At 36.8% G+C, this 17,383-nt stretch overlaps 1 long non-coding RNA gene across 4 annotated transcripts in view; it reads left to right on the top strand.

Annotated features, from left to right (window-relative positions):
- The window catches only part of LOC115947131 (uncharacterized), a 28,308-nt gene extending 13,823 nt beyond the window's left edge, over positions 1-14,485 (top strand). For 2 of the 4 annotated variants that reach the window (XR_004551001.1, XR_004081086.2), the window contains exons 4-6: positions 4,514-4,619; positions 7,277-7,855; positions 12,007-14,485. This is a non-coding gene — a long non-coding RNA (uncharacterized lncRNA). The remainder of the gene's footprint in view (positions 1-4,513; positions 4,620-7,276; positions 7,856-12,006) is intronic. The other 2 variants (XR_004551115.1, XR_004551114.1) reach the window with 2 other exon arrangements.
- The last annotated feature ends 2,898 nt before the right edge of the window (positions 14,486-17,383 follow it).

The raw sequence follows: 17,383 nt of genomic DNA, 5'->3' as shown, positions 1-17,383 counted from the left end.
AAGGCAGGGAGCAGTGTATGCATCAGCCATGATGGAATGTTAATTCAGCTTCCTAGAGCTGTGAAACCAACCCCTCAAGCTGAACGTCTATCTTACAATAAAAAGCAGTGAAAATACCTACCAGTAAGGCACTATAAGCTGTGGTTAGCAGTGTTGCTACAATTACTAATGTAGGCAAAAACTGGAAGGTAATGTTATGCAAGTCTTCATTCAGTGCAGATGAACTGCACTACTGATAGTAGAGTAATACTGAGTTGAAATATAATTGCAACACTGAAGAGAGCTTGAACTATCTATACTGTTTAATAATTTAACAGTAAAAGTGCACTGGTTGGAGTATTAATTTTCCTGTTTAATTTATTCTCACACATTTCCAAACACAGGTGATTTTTAGTTCTCTGAGATTCTGTCAATGTACATTCTATTTCTTAATAATGCAATAGCTTAGTTTTGTATAACTTTTTTTTTTGCAAATTTCCCATTTGCATCAGAATTTTATCAAGTTTTTTCAGTTGTTCATAAAAAATACATACAAACATTTTGAACAGCTGCTTGAAACTCTACACACTATAATAATCTCTTAAGAGTCCTGTGAGACTCATAAAGGGGATCTTATCTCTAAATCTTTGTTCCAGGATGCACAAGACCTCTGATTTTTTTATATTATGCTTACAAAACTCTGGTAAATCAGTGAGTTTCAGTACCCCCAGTACAACTGGGATAGCAAAGCTGGGATATTGTATGGGATGTTAAAGTCCATATTCAAAACAGGTACCTAAGTGAATGGATCCCACTAGCTGACTTGCCTGAAGGTGGAACCTGCACTGAACTTAAACTTGCCAAATCCAAGAGGATCTTCCTTACTACTGGACTTTGTTGTCTCATGAAGATTGTAACAGAGAGTTCTTTTAAAGCTGGGTTTAGAGTACTTTGTTGAGTGTTTAGAAAGATTTCCAAGTAAGGGAAGTTTTTGGATGGAGATCACAGGTCAGAAAGGATCTAAAATAGCTGCTGATGCACATAATGTCTTTAATGACTAAGGAAAATCAAAGCTGTGAAGTTTTTTGAATTTTTTTTTAATATGTATATATGTCATCAAAACCAAGCTTAAATTAAGGAATACCGTGTTATGCTGAAGCTCTGAGGGACTGAAGTCAGGAAAGTAGAGGCATTCCTGTGAAAAAAAAAAGAAAGGAAATACCCCATAGATAACTTATCAATGCTTTAGAACAAGTTGTTGTTAGTCAGAAAGCCAATGTGGTGACAGCCTCTGCACCTATTTGGAATGTATAGCATGAGGGAAAAAAAAATCAAATTTAAAGTTTAATTTAAACTGTGCAAAAATAGGATGCTGTTATCTTTGTGTTATAGGCTTGCTTTGCTATATAATGTTAAAATACTTCCCTGTTTCAGATTACTTATTAGTATAATCATAGCTCTAAATTTTGTAGCTTCATTTTATTGAAATCAATTTGGTGATTAGAGGGGGCTTGCATGCATTTCTTACGGTTAAAAAAAGAAACTTAAAATGGAAATGCATAAAGCATGGAACAAATATTTTCCAAAGGAATTTTCTCTGACATGAAAGAAATTTCAGCTGGGACTTCCAGTTTCCTATACTTAAAGGAACAGCACAGTTGAATTCCTAACAGGTGACATACAAAAAATGTAGCAGACAGAATATGCTTTATTCTGACATGTCATGTTCCAAGAGTTAAGTATCACTGGTAACAGAATAGGACTTTGGAGCTGTGCATGATCTTTCCCAAGGCATGTATATGATGTGCAGATGCACCCATGCATATACTGACATTGCCTCTTGAGAATGGTCCTAAGGATTTCCTCAGGGTCCACACTCAGGATGCTCAGTAGTGCTCTTCATTGGTAGCCCACAGAAATCATCAGATTTTGCATGAACCAGTTTTGTGCGTTTGTGCGTAACAAGGTAGAAAGAAGAGAGTATTACCACACTTAAGGGCTCTTGGAAGGCATTTTCACACTGGTATACAGGTAGATGCCTCATGGATCTTCAAAATCATGTAATTATTTGCTACTATTTTTATCTAAGCATGAGGGCTATTAAAGCTGGACAAAATAGACAGGACACATTAGTTTTACTTTACAAAATATAGTTTTATCTCAACAAATCTGTTTATGTTTTCAAAATTTAATAATTGGCTTTTTATTTTTATTATAAAATTTTATTAATTAAACTGGTTTTATGAAATTCAGATTGTATAGAAATTCAGTATCTAAGTTCTGTTATTTTCTATTTAAGCTATTTTGTGTTTAATTGGTGCTATAATAACAAATTATTCTTTTCAGGATATTCAGAGTATTTAATTTAATAAGTGAAAACTAGATTTAAATGCTAGAACTGAAGACAGATTGTATTAAGTAACCTTGAAACAACAAAAAGTATTAAATACATGAAACTTGTCAGAAAGCAGTAATATATATAAAAACAATAAAAAACCCAAACCAACCAAAAAAAAAACCCAAAACAAAACCAAACATGTGCTGAGCATATGCAGGGGTTTCCTTTTGTTCTTAAGCTTGTCTAGGTTAATACTGTCCCAGAGATTTTTAAAATGGCATGTTTTCACTATATTTTGCCTTTCTTCCTTTCCCTTAGCATTATTCATTACAATATTCACACAAGTAAACACTGACACATCTGAAAAACATAGTGGATTAATTTTTCCAGGCTGTGTTTCTATAAACCTCTGGGCTTTTATAACATCTCACTGCCTCTTGAGAATAGGAAGTCTTGTTTCTCCTTGCTCCTTGCAAGTCTGTCTTCCATAAGCACTGTTGGCCACCGCACAGCCCTTTCTCTTTCTCTTGCTCTAATGCATGTCATTCCCCTCCCCAACCCAACTGAGCTCACTATTTAAGCAGAATATGCTCTTTATTTTTATGGGCTTGTTCAGCTTTACTAAGCTGAACATCTCATAGAGCGATCCCTAGTGTTACCTATGTGGTGGGAGCAGATCCTAGGGAACACAAAGAAAAGGAGAAACAAAGTTTTTCCTTTTTCATTATGAGGAGTGGTTTCATCAGCTCACACTGTTTAATGTAACTCCACTCTCCAAGCAGGTTTAGTGAAAAGAGAAAATGTTTTTTTTACTAGGTCAATTAGGTTGAAGGCTGAGAGGTGGAGGAGCTGCTGATGGGACTGCAGCCAGGGTGACTTCCAGCAGAATTCTGACCATGATCAGACACTCAGGAATGTAGTCTATTGATATGACATTTAATACCATACTGAATTAACCAATAAGAAGTTTCAGAAATTGTTTAGTCAGCTTTATACTGAAATTATCTAGTTGAAGATACTGTAGTGAAGACTTTTTAAAACAAGCAATGTCATTTCATTATGTACATATATTTATTTTTAACAAGGTTCTCACATGTTTCCAAACACAGGTGATTTTTAGTTCTCTGAGATTCTGTCAATGTACACACTAACAGAGTTAGCTCTTCACAGCAGCCTAACAAAGTTTTGAGGGCTAATGAGCTCTTCTCCCTGCAGACTCACTACCTACTTAGGGTACAGTTGAAAGCACAGTGAGCACCTTCCAGGCTCTGTCTCTAGTCTCTGGATATTAGTGAAGTAATTACATATCTGGTGTTCACAACTGGGAAAGTGAAATTCAAGAAAGCAGAGCTATTTTTCATTTTCTCTGGTTTCTATTGCTCAAAGACTGACATGGCTTGTTCCTTTCCACCAGTTGTGCTAGAAACTGCAGCTCCTCCATCTCCTCCTGAAGAAACCTCTCATAACCACCCAGGGTGAAGGCCTGTGTAACTTCAGTCAGTGATAAAGGTCAGGCATATGTCAATGAAAGCATGAAAACAAGCTGAAGCAGAGTCAAAATTTTCTTAGCAAGATGGCTGATGCCCCATACCTGTTAGTGTTTTAGAGGCATTTGGACAATGCCCTGAATAATATGCTTTAACTTTTGGTCAGTCCTGAAGTGGTCAGGACTAGATGACCATTGTAGGGTCCTTCCATCTGACAAAGAAATAGAAATTACATTTTTTAAAAAAGGCTTTAGTTTAGAGCAGCCTATTATCTGAGACTCATGGAGCCTTGCACAATGGGCTGTGTGAAGGGCATCTGCTCCAGTCAGCCCACTGGCCTCTTTCGGCTGGCTTCCCTGCCAACTTCAGAGAAGGAACAAGAAGGAGTTAGGTTTGTACATAGACAGGTCTTTCAGATCCAAAAAGATTAATTTTGCACTAATGAAGTACTGTTAAAACAGTAATTCTCTCTTAAAGAAAAGTACCAAGAAACAGTTATTTAAAAGGATATTACGGCTATCAAGAAGTGCAAGTTTCAAGAAACGGTAAGCAACGTCACTTGTGGCTGTCAGTTACCTTAAATATGTGTTATTAGGCTTGAAGGGGAAGAATAACAACTGTGTCTTTTTTAATTCAAAGAACTTTTCAGCACTGAAAAGATAGGACCCGGTACTTAGGTGCTTAGCAAATTTATTTTTCTGTGTGCCAGGCTGAAAAGAAGAGTGAAAAGAAGAGAGAATGATGAGATCAGAACTCAGATCCTTCTGTTAGCTTATTGAGATATAAGAACAAGGAATGGTTATTATGAAGAAGAGGTAAGTTACAAGTATTTCAGATTGCGAACAACACAAAAGATGATTTTCTAATGACAGACAGCAAAGCCAATTTACCAGTGTTTTCTGGAAACATTATGTTTTCATTTTATGAGGCAGATGCTTCCAGAGAATATTATAAACACTTTCAGTTATTTCTTCAGTGGCTATGAAATCAGCATCAAATCATAGACAGATTGACCTAACCACATTAAATAAACACAAGACCAAATTCCTTCAGCTGCATTCAGTTTCAGATTGCACTATTTGTGTACGGCAAATATGAAGACTTTTTACCAAAAGTTATTATTAATGTTGCAATTTTGTTAGTGCTTCTCTACTTTACTCAAACTAGGACACACTCTCCAGAGTAGCCTAGATTAGACTAGTCCCACATTCTGGTCACAGCCCAGATATTGGGATAGGTTCTGGTTTGTCACAAAAGTAAAGATCTGTTCAGAGTCAGTAGGAGGATTCAGCTTTCTTGTGACTTCCTCTTGTAACTTGTCTGTATCAGTCAGGCCAAATGCACAGCAGCAACAGAAGTCATAGTCATTTGGTGTAGTGGTGGCTTGGATGGGGAGATGGAGGTGGCAGAAGCTGAAGAACAAGGAAGTGACTGGGAGAGAAAGAGGCCCTACAAACTCACCAGAGGACTCTTAGTAACCACATTCTGCCCTTGGGCATTCCAGCTGTCCTTCCGCCAGCCTTTCCTATCCAGCTTTTTTTGTTTGCCACAGCTCTTTATTACCACTGTAAGGAAAGGAAACTTAAGTCTACCACTTTAGGTACTCAGAACCAAGGCAGACACCCCTCTGGGAGAATGTGCTCTGACACTTCCATCTATTTTAGAATAAAACCAGGCATTTCCTGCAGGAACTTCCAGGCAGATGAGGAAAAGAGACTGAGGACAAGTAAACAATGAATTATTCTCCTTCATCTCTCTGGTAGCATAGAAATATCAGAAAGTGTTTGGAATTTCCATGGTTGCATAGAATTTCCATGTGGCCACAAATGAAAATAACTCCCAACCAAATTTTGCAACATTGTCTCAGCTGAAAAGGTAGCTAATAAGCTAATGGCAAAATAGGAATCATTTGGTCTACATAAATGTGATCATTTTAGCATGGGTGCATCCTGGAAAAGAGATGATGAACAGTTGCCATCCCTGTTTTCATCCAAGAGGAGCAAACTTGCCTATTAGCAAAAGAAAAATTGACCGTTAGTATCAGCCTTAGATCTTTACCTATCTTTACCCAGCACAACTGAATATAAAGCCAATAGGTTTAGCTATTTGGGCCTCTTATTGCTAGTATTTAACATATGATAAATATTTGTGATAATATCCTGACTAATATGTGTAAAGATAGGTGCACAAAGAGTAGCCAGTCACCTGTGGTTGATTGATTTAACTTACAAAAGCTATGCAAACATACTTAAAAAGAACTTTAGTAGCAATGGGGTTAATTTCTATAGGAAGTTTGTAAGGAAATTAAATATTTATTTTCCTAAAGTTGTTGCATAAATGTTATCTGCTGTTTGACATCAAATCTTTGAGATACTTTATAAAATTTTAATGTCTTCTTCAAAGAGTTATTATCTTCTAGTAGCCTGAATGAAAGAGCCTGCATCTGACTGTAAAACTGAGAAAGGCAGTTACCAAAACTCATGCATGTATCCTTTCCTTTGCTGAAATATTTTGCTGAAAAGTAACCTACTCAGTTTGCTATTATGCTCTTTCGCTGGCAAACAGAATCACATTTGAAAGATAATTTACTTCAAAACAGAAACATCGATACATTACCTAAAATAGACCACATTTTTAGGTTCTATCCTCCTCCCCATTTTTATTTTAGTTTGTTATTGGTACTAATGGTTTTGAATAGGTTGGTTTTATGGCAAAATCCCACATAAATGTGACTTCTGGCAAATATAGCTCCTGGCAAAAAATTGCAAAAATGAAGATCAGCCTAAAGCTAGTTTGAAAATATCTTCTGTGTACATATGCTAAGTGCAGAGAGTGAGTCAGTCTGGAGAGTGAAATTCTGGGAGAAAGGAAAGCAGATCTGCAAAAAAATGACATTCTAGTCTCTAGAAATCATTTTCTAGAGCATCTGTGGCAGTAGAAGAGAATGAACAGCAACCATCACTTATGGCTTTTGGACTTTCATCTTTACCTTGGTTCTGGAAATAGATTGTACTTGCTCTAATATGTACCCACCAGCAGCCATCTCACCTACTGAAGACAGATCATTGTTCAAGCACAAACGTCAAGAAGGATATGTCATACCCATTGTGGGCCAAATCCCTCAATCATCTATTAAAAGCTTTTACATTTGTTCAGTCAATGGTCCTCCATGTTTGAATTACTATTCTAGTGAGGGAGCTGTAAGTTTGCACAGCTATCTGTGGTGAAGACATTAATATTTTTTCTCATTTCCTCAAATTTTGGTGATTGGCCTATTCAGAAATTGTATCAGTTCTGGGTCAGGACTCGCATGGTGAGATTATGAAGCAGTTCAGTCACACATGTAGGACTGGTAGTAGTGGGATGTTGAATTCATATATTGAATTCAGCTCCCTAGGTTGGAAGAAGCAAATAAAAGCTAGTGGTTTCTCTATTAAATCTCATACTCTTTTCTTTTTCTGTCTCCTACCAGTCATTGCTCTGAAGGCAAATGAACAAGCTGGCTTCCTTCTGGCTTCAGCAGGAGACAATGACAGCTCTATCCAGCAACCACCCTTCTATTTTTAGAGGTCACATTACTAACAGCTCATATGCATTAGCTTCAGTTTAGTCATCTGAACTATTCTGTAATTACTAATTTAATGTTATTAAAGTATTTATATCTAATATCAATGCAAATATCACCATGTGGAGTAAGCCAATGTCAGGTTGACCTGTCAACCCCTGGCAGAATGCCCTAAGTGGCAGAAAAGGGACAGGAGAATGAGTTAAAGCTGGAAAAGCTGTAGAAAGGCCTTGCAAAGGTAAAGAAGAAAATAAGAAATTAATATGATAAAAATCTGCCACTTTATTTTTTCCAGAAAATTCACAAAGTGAGTGGGAAACAGGACCAGGACAGTGATAGATATGTCTGAGAACTGTCATTTTCTTCAGCAGCCCATGGGGGGAAATCTGTGGAGAAACAGGGAGCTGGTCAATGATACCCATTTTGCTCAGTCTGTCATTCCTACAGGTCAAGGAGCAGCAGTGGAGAAGGTGAAGTTTACTGAAGGTATGTGTTATGTCTGCTTTTCAAAAACCATGTTGCAGCACAGAAGTCATACAGGTCACTGGAAGATCTATGTCTCCACCTATGGATAGACAGGTTGATAACTACTTATATGAACCACATAGAAGTCTGGTCTTCAACACTGTTAGTTGGTGTCTCTGTATGCACTAGGGAAAATATGGCTATAGTCCTGTACAGACTAATTTGACAGCTCTAGTGGGTGGTTATTGCACTCCAGGAAATTCTACACAATTAGGAGCATCCTGATCTCGAAGATCAGTAACTGGGTACCAGACTCCTTTTAGAAATTGAAACTACTATGAAACAGAACTTTGTGCTTGTTTGGGTTTTTTTTGTTTTTATTTGTTTGTTTTGTTGTGGTTTTGTTTATTTGTTTGTTTAGAAACTACTTTTCTAAAGGTAATTGGAAGATATTTTACTGTAAAGTACATGGGATCTGATCTAAAGCTGAGCTAGGTTACAGAGTTTGTAATGAAATGCAGCGTTCTATTCTTTTCAATCTTATCCCGGCACGATGATAAGCACCACCAGTTCCCATCAGACTCAATGCAACCACAATGGCAGTTGAGATCACTTAGTTAAGAATAGTCCCTCTTAAAGTAGGTAAAGGGTAAGTTGTAATACAATGTTCATACACTCTTTAGTACTTAGTAAAGCTGTAAATATGGCCTTTTGAAATAATATCTCTTTTCCTGAAGTGGCTGCTGTCCTCAAGACGTTGTTCAACAGTCTGATTGTAAGCAGTCTTATTAATATGCCTGTAAAAGAAAGGTATACAGGAGGATTTTTAATGCACTTTGCCATTGGAAAATTTACTAGCTGTGTACCTTCATCAGTTACATATGTTGAATACAGGATTTAATGAGGCTAGAAGTCAAGATACATTAACAAGTAAATGAAAATTACTGGTACTGTCTTTTTGCAATTAATCTCTGGCATAAATCTGGAATGAGCTCCATAGAAATTTCAACATGAAAATCTGAGGCATAAGATTAATAACCTGAAATTGTGTACTGCTATTGAATTGTAAATAGAAATATTGTATCTTTAAATGTAATTAGATTCATTCAAATTCTGCATACATAAATGATGAATGTGCTTCAGGACATTATTAAGAAATACGTAAATGGATTAACACATACTGCAGAACTTGGCACACATTAGCTTTCTGTAACAACTTTAGATATAGGGTGATTGTAACAAAGGGATAAAGTTTGGACCCCTTTAAAAAGAAATTGCTATAAATTTTACTTAAAAAATACTTGGAAAAAAGTAAAATCTGCATTTTAAAGCATATATAATTATTTTCATCCTTGGCAATCCTTTGTCACTCACACAAGTGAAAGCACTTATGAGAAGCAAGAAGAGGAAATGTGTGTGGTTTCAGCTGGGATTGAGTTGATTTTCTTCCTAGCAGGGCTGTGTTTTGGCTTCAGTCTGACAACACTACTGTAACACACCAATGTTTTAGTTGCTGCTCAGTAACACTTACCCTGATCAAGGGCTTTCCATTCTTTCATGCTCTGTCAGTGAGGACAGGCACGGGAAGCTGGGAGGAAGCAGAGGCAGGGCACCTTACTCAAACTATCCAAAGGGATATTCCATACCTCAGCATGTCATGCCCAGTATATAAACTGGGTAGAGTTACTTGGAAGGCCCAGATCACTGCTCAGGTCAGTCTGGGTATAAGTCAATGGGTGGTGAGCAATTTTATTGTGCATCACTTGTGTTTATTGTTGGGGTTTTTTTCCCCTTCCTGTTCTAGTTTTATATTCTCTTCCTTTATCATTGTTACTATTAGTGGTAGGAGTAGTTTTGTATTGTACCTTAGTTTTTGGACTGTTCTTATCTCAGTACATGGGATTTACATTCTTTTGATTCTCCTCCCCATCCTGTCAGGAGTTGAGGCAGGGAAGAAGTGTGAGACTCAGTAAGTGGCTGCATGTTTCTGACTTATTGCCTGTGCTAAAATTATAACAGGGGTTTTCCATACCACACAGGACATCATTCCCAGTATATAAACTGGAGGAGTTAACCGGAAGGGCAGATTGTTGCTCAGTTCAAGCTGGGTATCAGTCAGTGGGTGGTGAGCAATTTGCATTGTGCATCACTGGTGTTTCTTTGGTTTAATTTCTACCTCTCTTTTTGTTGTCTCCCTTTTTATTACAATATTTTAAAAATTATCATTTATATTACATATAATGTAATTATGTTTTTATTATTTATTATAAATTTTATTATTTATATTATATATATATGGATGTCTCATCCCTGGCAGTGTTCAAGACCAGGTTGGACAAGACTTTGTGCAACCTGGTCTAGTGGAACGTGTCCCTGCCTGTAGCAAGGGGGATTGGAATTACATTATCTTTAAAGTCCCTTCCAATACAAACCATTCTGTGATTCTATGATTCTATGATATTATATTGTATCATGTTATGTTATATTATGTTCTATTATATATCAATTATTAAACTGTTCTTTTCTCAACCCACTCATTTCACCCTTTTTCCTTAGTCTTCTCCCCATCCCACAAGAAGGATGAGCAAATGACTGTGTAGCACTTAGTTGCCAGCTGGGATTAAACCACAACAATGTGTCATGCCAATTGTCCATATTTTAATGGTTTAAAAAACCCTAAGAGAACAGGAGCCACATTACAGCCCATATTGGTACTTTACAATGTTATTGTTGAATAAAAAATTATTATTGGTTGTCTTTATTTTTCTTATTCTGTAGATAAAAAGTTACTTCACAACATGTAGTAGATAAATCTATAATGAGAAAGTCTGCTGAGGTTTTGTTTTTTAAAGTGTAATATAAAAGTTAGACTTACATAAGTTATTTTCGACTGCTATTTCATATAATTCAAGCATCATGCCTGTCAAACTGACAGATGAAAACCACAAGCTCAGCAACAGAGGGAGATACCAGTAGTCTTGCTTTCCTGATCCATATCTATCCCTTCCAGGCAGGTATTTTCCTGTGATGGAGAAGGATGCATGCAAGTATTAGCATATAGTATCATGAAGAATCACTACCTGATTGATATTTTTCATCAACATAATAATTATTCAGTATAGGAACATAATAAAATAGGGCTAGAAGGGAGTTTCAAGGTAGTCTTACCTGTCTCAACTCCTGAGGCACTGAACTGTTACTGCACAGCTGTTTTTAAGCTGTTTCAGGGCCACTGGTTGGTCAAAGAGAGTTGACCAGAGAAAGGGTTTTATCTATAATGCCCAGTTTGTTTCTTGTTGCTGCTTTTGGAGGTGAGCTTCTTAAAGGAGAGCTAGGAAGTACGTGGATATACAGACTCGTAGGAAATGGAACTAGTGGATTTGAAGACAAAGGTAGAACAGGAACAGTCAGTCAGTCTGGAAACATCACCTGGGGACAGTATCATGAGACAGGAGTGGCGACAGAGTATCACCACAGCAGAAGTGAGAAGGATGAAAATGCATCAGAATGGTGAATCAGCACATATCAGGAATGGAGAAAGAATCAAACATGGCCCTTTATTTTAAGCTGTATATTCAAACTGGCATAGCCTCCATGCTACTCAGGGTGAAAGAAGTTTAACTTCATCAGAAATTTAGAACTTTAGAGACTAATATAAAGTCACCTGCTCATTTAAATGTTTATGTTTTAAGCATAGAGGGGAAAGAATGTTCTAATTCCCACATACTAATTCCCACATATTGGCAATACTGTTGAAATGCTGATGATAAAGCTAGTACTTATTCTTTGAGCTATATTAGAATCATAGAATCATAGAATAGTTAGGGTTGGAAAGGATCTTAAGATCTTCTAGTTCCAACCCCCCTGCCATGGGCAGGGACACCTCACACTAGACCATATCACCCAACCTGGTTTTAGGAATCCATAGGTTTAAAAATCTGGGATGAAAGTCCCTACAGTAATAGGTGGCAACTGTAAGTCAGCACTTGAGACAACTAACTCGTGGGCTGTGTATACATGGAGAAAATAAAATGTAGGAATAATGTTTTAATTGCCTTTGGTAAGCAATACAGTGTTTTAGTACAGAACAAGCTTTCCTTCTTGTTGTGACATTTGGTAAACCAGAACTATTTCCAGGGGACAATGTGGTCTATACTTTATTCCCATGAAAGGGTGAAAATCCTGTGTCAGCCTAGTAGATGGAAGATAATAACTGCACATAAAGAAAGATGAAGTTCAAGTTGCCATGTCAACAAGGTGGTATCTATGTGGAAATGTAATGGCTGTTGGCAAAAGGTCTTCTTCTGGCTTAGTACCCACCAGTGCTCCCCACTGAGGAGTTTTTCATCAGTGACAAGAGAATCATCTCAACTGCACTCTTCTGTAAGAGAACATGCAGGAAGAAATTACTGTACTGTGTAGTTTCAGAGTAAAAAGATGCCTACAGGGGGAGTACTGGAGAAGAATGACACCAAAATGCAGAAGAAAAGGAAAACAATTTTCTAACAAAAACTAGTCTTCTTGCTTGTGTTGTTCCTTGTTCAAAGGTAAAGATGTAATTTTTTTATATGAAAATTTTCATCTCTTACAGTCCCAGGAAAAAGTGGAATTTTGAAGCAATTGAGAAGATTTTCCAAAGTCTGTTGCTCTGCCTGCATTTCACAAGCCAGAGAGATAGTATTTTTTGATAGTTACATGCTCAGAATGTGAAGTCCTTCCTGCGGCTTTTTTTGCAAAGCACAGATATAAGCTGTGCCTGCCCAAGTTTATGTATGAACATGTAAAAGCTAAAAGCTGTGAACTTGGCCTATACTGTACTTTGGCAAAAGGTGGTTTTATCAGATGTATAACTGTGATACCAGAATATTCAATTAAAAAAAAAAAAGGAAATACTGTAGACAGTATTGTCAATTTCAAATATTGTTCTGTATTCTACAAATACAGAAAGAAATAGAAGCAAAGAGAAGTGCCTAGACAGAAAACTTATTATTGCTAAGAAGAAGAATAGATATATTCTAAACATAGGTCTTAGTATGTCAGAGACGAGTCAAATTGATTTTGTAGATGTATCAGAGTAAAAGCCAACAGGAATTAACAGGGCATTTTGTACTTTAAAAAAAGGGGGGAAAAAAAGAAGTTAAATATGTTACTTAATAGGAAGCCACTGGTTCCAGAAGCAGAGAACGTGTCACAAGAGAAGAATAACTGCAAAGATAAATAGAAGTATGCACCTGTTCACCATATACAAAATATTGCAATACCACCCAATACCACAAAGCAAATTAGATGCTTATTTTCCTGTCATATTTCACCTGTTCCAGAACAGATGATTTCCTGATAGTCTAAATATGTCCCCAACTTAACCAATATATTCAGGAATCAAGAAAAAGAAAAAAGATTCACAGATTAATTTTGTTTTTTGAAGGGCTTAGTCCTGTGTTTTTCTGTGAGCTAAATGGTTATACTGAGTCCAATGCATTGTCATATTGACTTGTGCAGTTATATTTACCGCTTCAAATCAACCCCAACATCTTTTGTAGCATATAATACAGATTTATTTTTATTTTCTGGAGCAACTTATGCAAACAGAATGTTTACTGAGATAAGACTATATAAAGGTTGTATAAAGTTATGCCATCACTTGTGCAGAATTATGCATCTAAGTAAAGATGGGTCCACAGCTTAGAAAAAGAAACATTATTCATGAATATACATCTTAAATTAAGTGATAGAATAAAATATATGATTGGATAAAGTGATTTTTTTGTGGTTTCTCTTCTGTGTAGATTGTTTTTGCAGGGGGGCAAAAAAATATATCTGTGCCTTCTCTTTAAGTCAGTAAGTGCCCTCTGGGTCAATTATCAAAGAGGAAGGGAAGCTCTTTACGGTCATCTTACTAAAGGAATTACAGAGCTCTTCAAAGAGATTACAAGCTTTTGGGTACTGTAACACCCACATCAATAATATTAAATAGCATTTGCTATTAAAGGGAATCCTGTTACGAATGAGTTTCTGGTCTAAAACTCAGATTCCATCTAATCTTTTAGTTGGTTTCATTCCTTTGACACAGACTTGAATAGAAGCATTACGTTTGCTCCAGCTGTGTAGCATTGCTTTAATACCAGCAACTGCAAAGATATTTTTTGCTCAGACCATAGAAGTATCTGGAATTTTGGGTATTGTTTTGGAACTTTTTCAAATCTGTTGTTTTCTGGTACTATGAAGTGTTCTTTTTATTCTCTACAAATAAAAAATCTTTTCTGCAGCTGCCATTAGAGTCCAGTTTTACATCTTGTCTTTCAAATCACTAATAACCTGTAACCAAATGTCTGTCATGTCCTATCCTTAGTTGACAAGGATCTTTTAAGCATGGGTGTGTGTACTCTCACGCTGGAAAAGCACAGAGGAGGAATGTTGGAATGGGTGTAAAGTGATTGATATATATATACTATGCTGATTGATATATATGTGTGATTTCATGTGCACTGTATTTGTGTATGTTATCCACATGGAAGAAGATGTGTTTTTTTCAAATTTGCCATTTTTATGCTCACTTATTTGCAATGGCCTTTTTTGAGAAATAGTAGTTTCATTCTGTGTAAATAGGCAGCCATTTGACACCTAATTAATAAACTGGCTATATTCTGCTCAGAGTTCTTTTTCTTCAGATATCTTATCTGCTGGTGTATAAATTGTCTGGCAGGTAGGAGATTAAAAGCTAATTAAGCATTCAAGAAAACTGTCAGTTAAAGAATACAGAACCTCAGCTTCTGAGTATTTCCCACTTACGTTGTTTTTCTCTTTATAACTACAATTGCTTTTATGAGAATGCCAAATGACATTTCAGTGCCATGTGTTGTTGAGGAATACCACCTCAGATAAAGGATAGCGTACATTTATTTTCTGAGTAAGTATTGAAAGTATTGTGCATTCTTGGCTCTGCATATTCTTGTAAGTCATTGACAAGCAGGAGATACTTCAGCTGATCATCACAATGAAACTGAGATGACAAGTGATCTGAATTATACTTTTTAATTAAATACTGGTTGCACATTGCAAAACATGCATGCTAAAACACACTCACTGTCCAATATTCAGATTTTTAGTAAAACCACTATCAGGAAAATTGTTTGGGGAAACAAATCCACCAAAATGAAATAGATTCCAGAGTCCATCTTGAGAGAAAATTATGCTCATCAACATTTGAAACAAAAGTTTTCAAGCTGGGATCTACGGTGTTGCTAACAATTCTCAGTGAGGAGACTTGTCCAGTGTAGGTGCCAGGTGAAAACACATATTTTCTGTAAAACTGCCTATGTATGCAGTTGCTATTGTTGCCACAAGAAAGTTACGTGACCATGACTGAGGGTTTTAAACAGTACAAGCAAAAGTAATTGGCAGGTAAATTGTCTGAGGAAAGAAGGATTCAAAGACCTTTGTATGCTGACAAAAGATTTTAAAGTCCTGTTTCAAGATACACTTCAAAATCCAGAAAAACTGGACTGCCAATCCAAAACTCCTTAAATGAACTGTTTTCCTGTTGCCTGCACTGAATAACAGGCATGAAGTGTGGAGTGTACAGCAAAAAGAGAAAAAAAACATTCTCTGAGGGCAATTTCACCTGTAATTCACCAGCACATATATGTGCCTTGTCTCCAGCTTGACACGAGGGGTCCACATACCTATACCCATACACATACCTTTTTTTTCCCCTTTAAAAAAAATTTGCTTTCTTGAAATATGTTCTGCTGGGTCCTGGAGGCATCAGGATATCTCTCAGAGCAATGAGGGTACTCTCCATGGTCCTGCAGAGAAATCACCTGCTGTGCTCAAGACTGCATCAGCATTACGGGAAAATACTGCTGCTCGGACCTGTGAGTAAATGATAGCAGAAGCAAAGGCTTTCGTGCAAAGAGACTGCAACACTATTCCTGCTTTTCTAGTTAGTAAGCAGAATTAGTAATTTAGGGGGACATGTGCCTCATTTCTTGCCAGTTGTACACTGTTGTAAAAAGTTTCTCTGCAAAAAAAAACAAACTGCTTTATGAGATGTGAATTGCATATAAGAAAAATCAGTCAGAGGCCATAACAAATGAGAACAGATGAAGAAGTGGATATACTCTGCTAGTGTGTGAAATGGGAGTTCAAACTACAACTGGACAATTTAACAGAGAAAACAAGTTACCCTCTCCCCTCAGTTGAGAAAGTAGGCAGACATTTCAGCAATAATGTATAGATTTTAATGTACTATTTTTTTCCCCTGTACCACATACTGGAAGTTGTCAATGTACTTCTTCTTTATCCAACAAAATGAGATATCTAGAAGAACCAGTACTTGGCATACCCCAAGGTTGGGTGAGTTCTTTCTCACGTGACTGGTGGCTATGGTTGTAAAATTGAGCTGTGGAGAATTCATTGGCTGCTGCTCTGAAAGTGAGCTGAAACCTGCAAAAAGATTGATTCATTTAGGAAAACACCTACCAAAATAATACCAGGAAAGAGAATGGAGAAAATACACTCTTTCTTACGTAGCTTGGTTGTATGTTGTGAAAGGCAGTCTCTTTTTTCATTTTCTGAATATAAATTCTGTGTCCAGAATACTGTGTTCAGCCTCCTCTTTTATTGACCTCTGCTGCAATTAACTTTTCTTAAGTTGACCTTTATTCTCATGGCAAGGAAAATCTTAAATGTAAGAATGTTACAGGTTCATGATGGAAGGTATAAGGTGAGATTGAGATTTGGGATGAATTTATATATAATTTAAAATTGAGTTTACTGTCTTTTTTGAGTATATAAGATGAGTTCTCCAGTTTCTTCCAGGCTAGTGTTAGTGAAAACAACAGTAAAAAGACAAAATTAAATATCTGAAAGCCTTTTCTAGCTTTGGACATACAAAACCATGCCATTCTAAGGAACTTTGAACTCGGAATCCAGTTTTCCCAAATACTTTGTTCTCTTTCATCTCCCACCAGCATTTCCCTGAGATTTCCTCCTCAGTATTTGTGTAAGTTTTAAAGAGAGAAGTTGACAAAATAGAGCATGGATTCACCCTTTGCTTGCAAGTTGGTTTTTGGACCTTTGTCACTGACTGTCCAACATTACTTGCTTGAGCCCACTGACAGTCTCTCTAGCACACTTGTTTTTGAGGGTCCCAAGTTTCCCCAGAACTGCATCAGGTTCACCGTGTAGATGAGTAAGGTGCCTATTGTTAAGCATTATGAAAGAGTTTTAAAGCCCAAGCTGTCAGAAATTACAAATGCTGACATACCTTGTGTTGGAAAAAGTTTTAACATTTATTTAATGTCATTAATTGCTCAGGAAATAAAAATCAAGCAACTAGTACCTCTAAAAAGAATATGTACATACAAAAGTAAGACTTGCCAACACAGCTGGAAAGCTAGAAAGAAGGGTAAGTGTTGGGGGTTGAGCATGGGCACTTGAACAGGCCTACAGCAAGCTGTGAGAAAGTGAACTTCTGACCCCAGGTTAAAAGAGGAAGAAGTGTCAAGATCAGCAAAACAGGAATGCAATAACAAGATGCCAGTAATT

The sequence above is a fragment of the Melopsittacus undulatus genome, chromosome 1 (assembly GCF_012275295.1).
Source record: "Melopsittacus undulatus isolate bMelUnd1 chromosome 1, bMelUnd1.mat.Z, whole genome shotgun sequence".
Taxonomy (NCBI): Eukaryota; Metazoa; Chordata; class Aves; order Psittaciformes; family Psittaculidae; genus Melopsittacus; species Melopsittacus undulatus.
The sequence above is the reverse complement of the archived record's forward strand: the minus strand, read 5'-3'. Positions and strand labels throughout refer to the sequence as shown.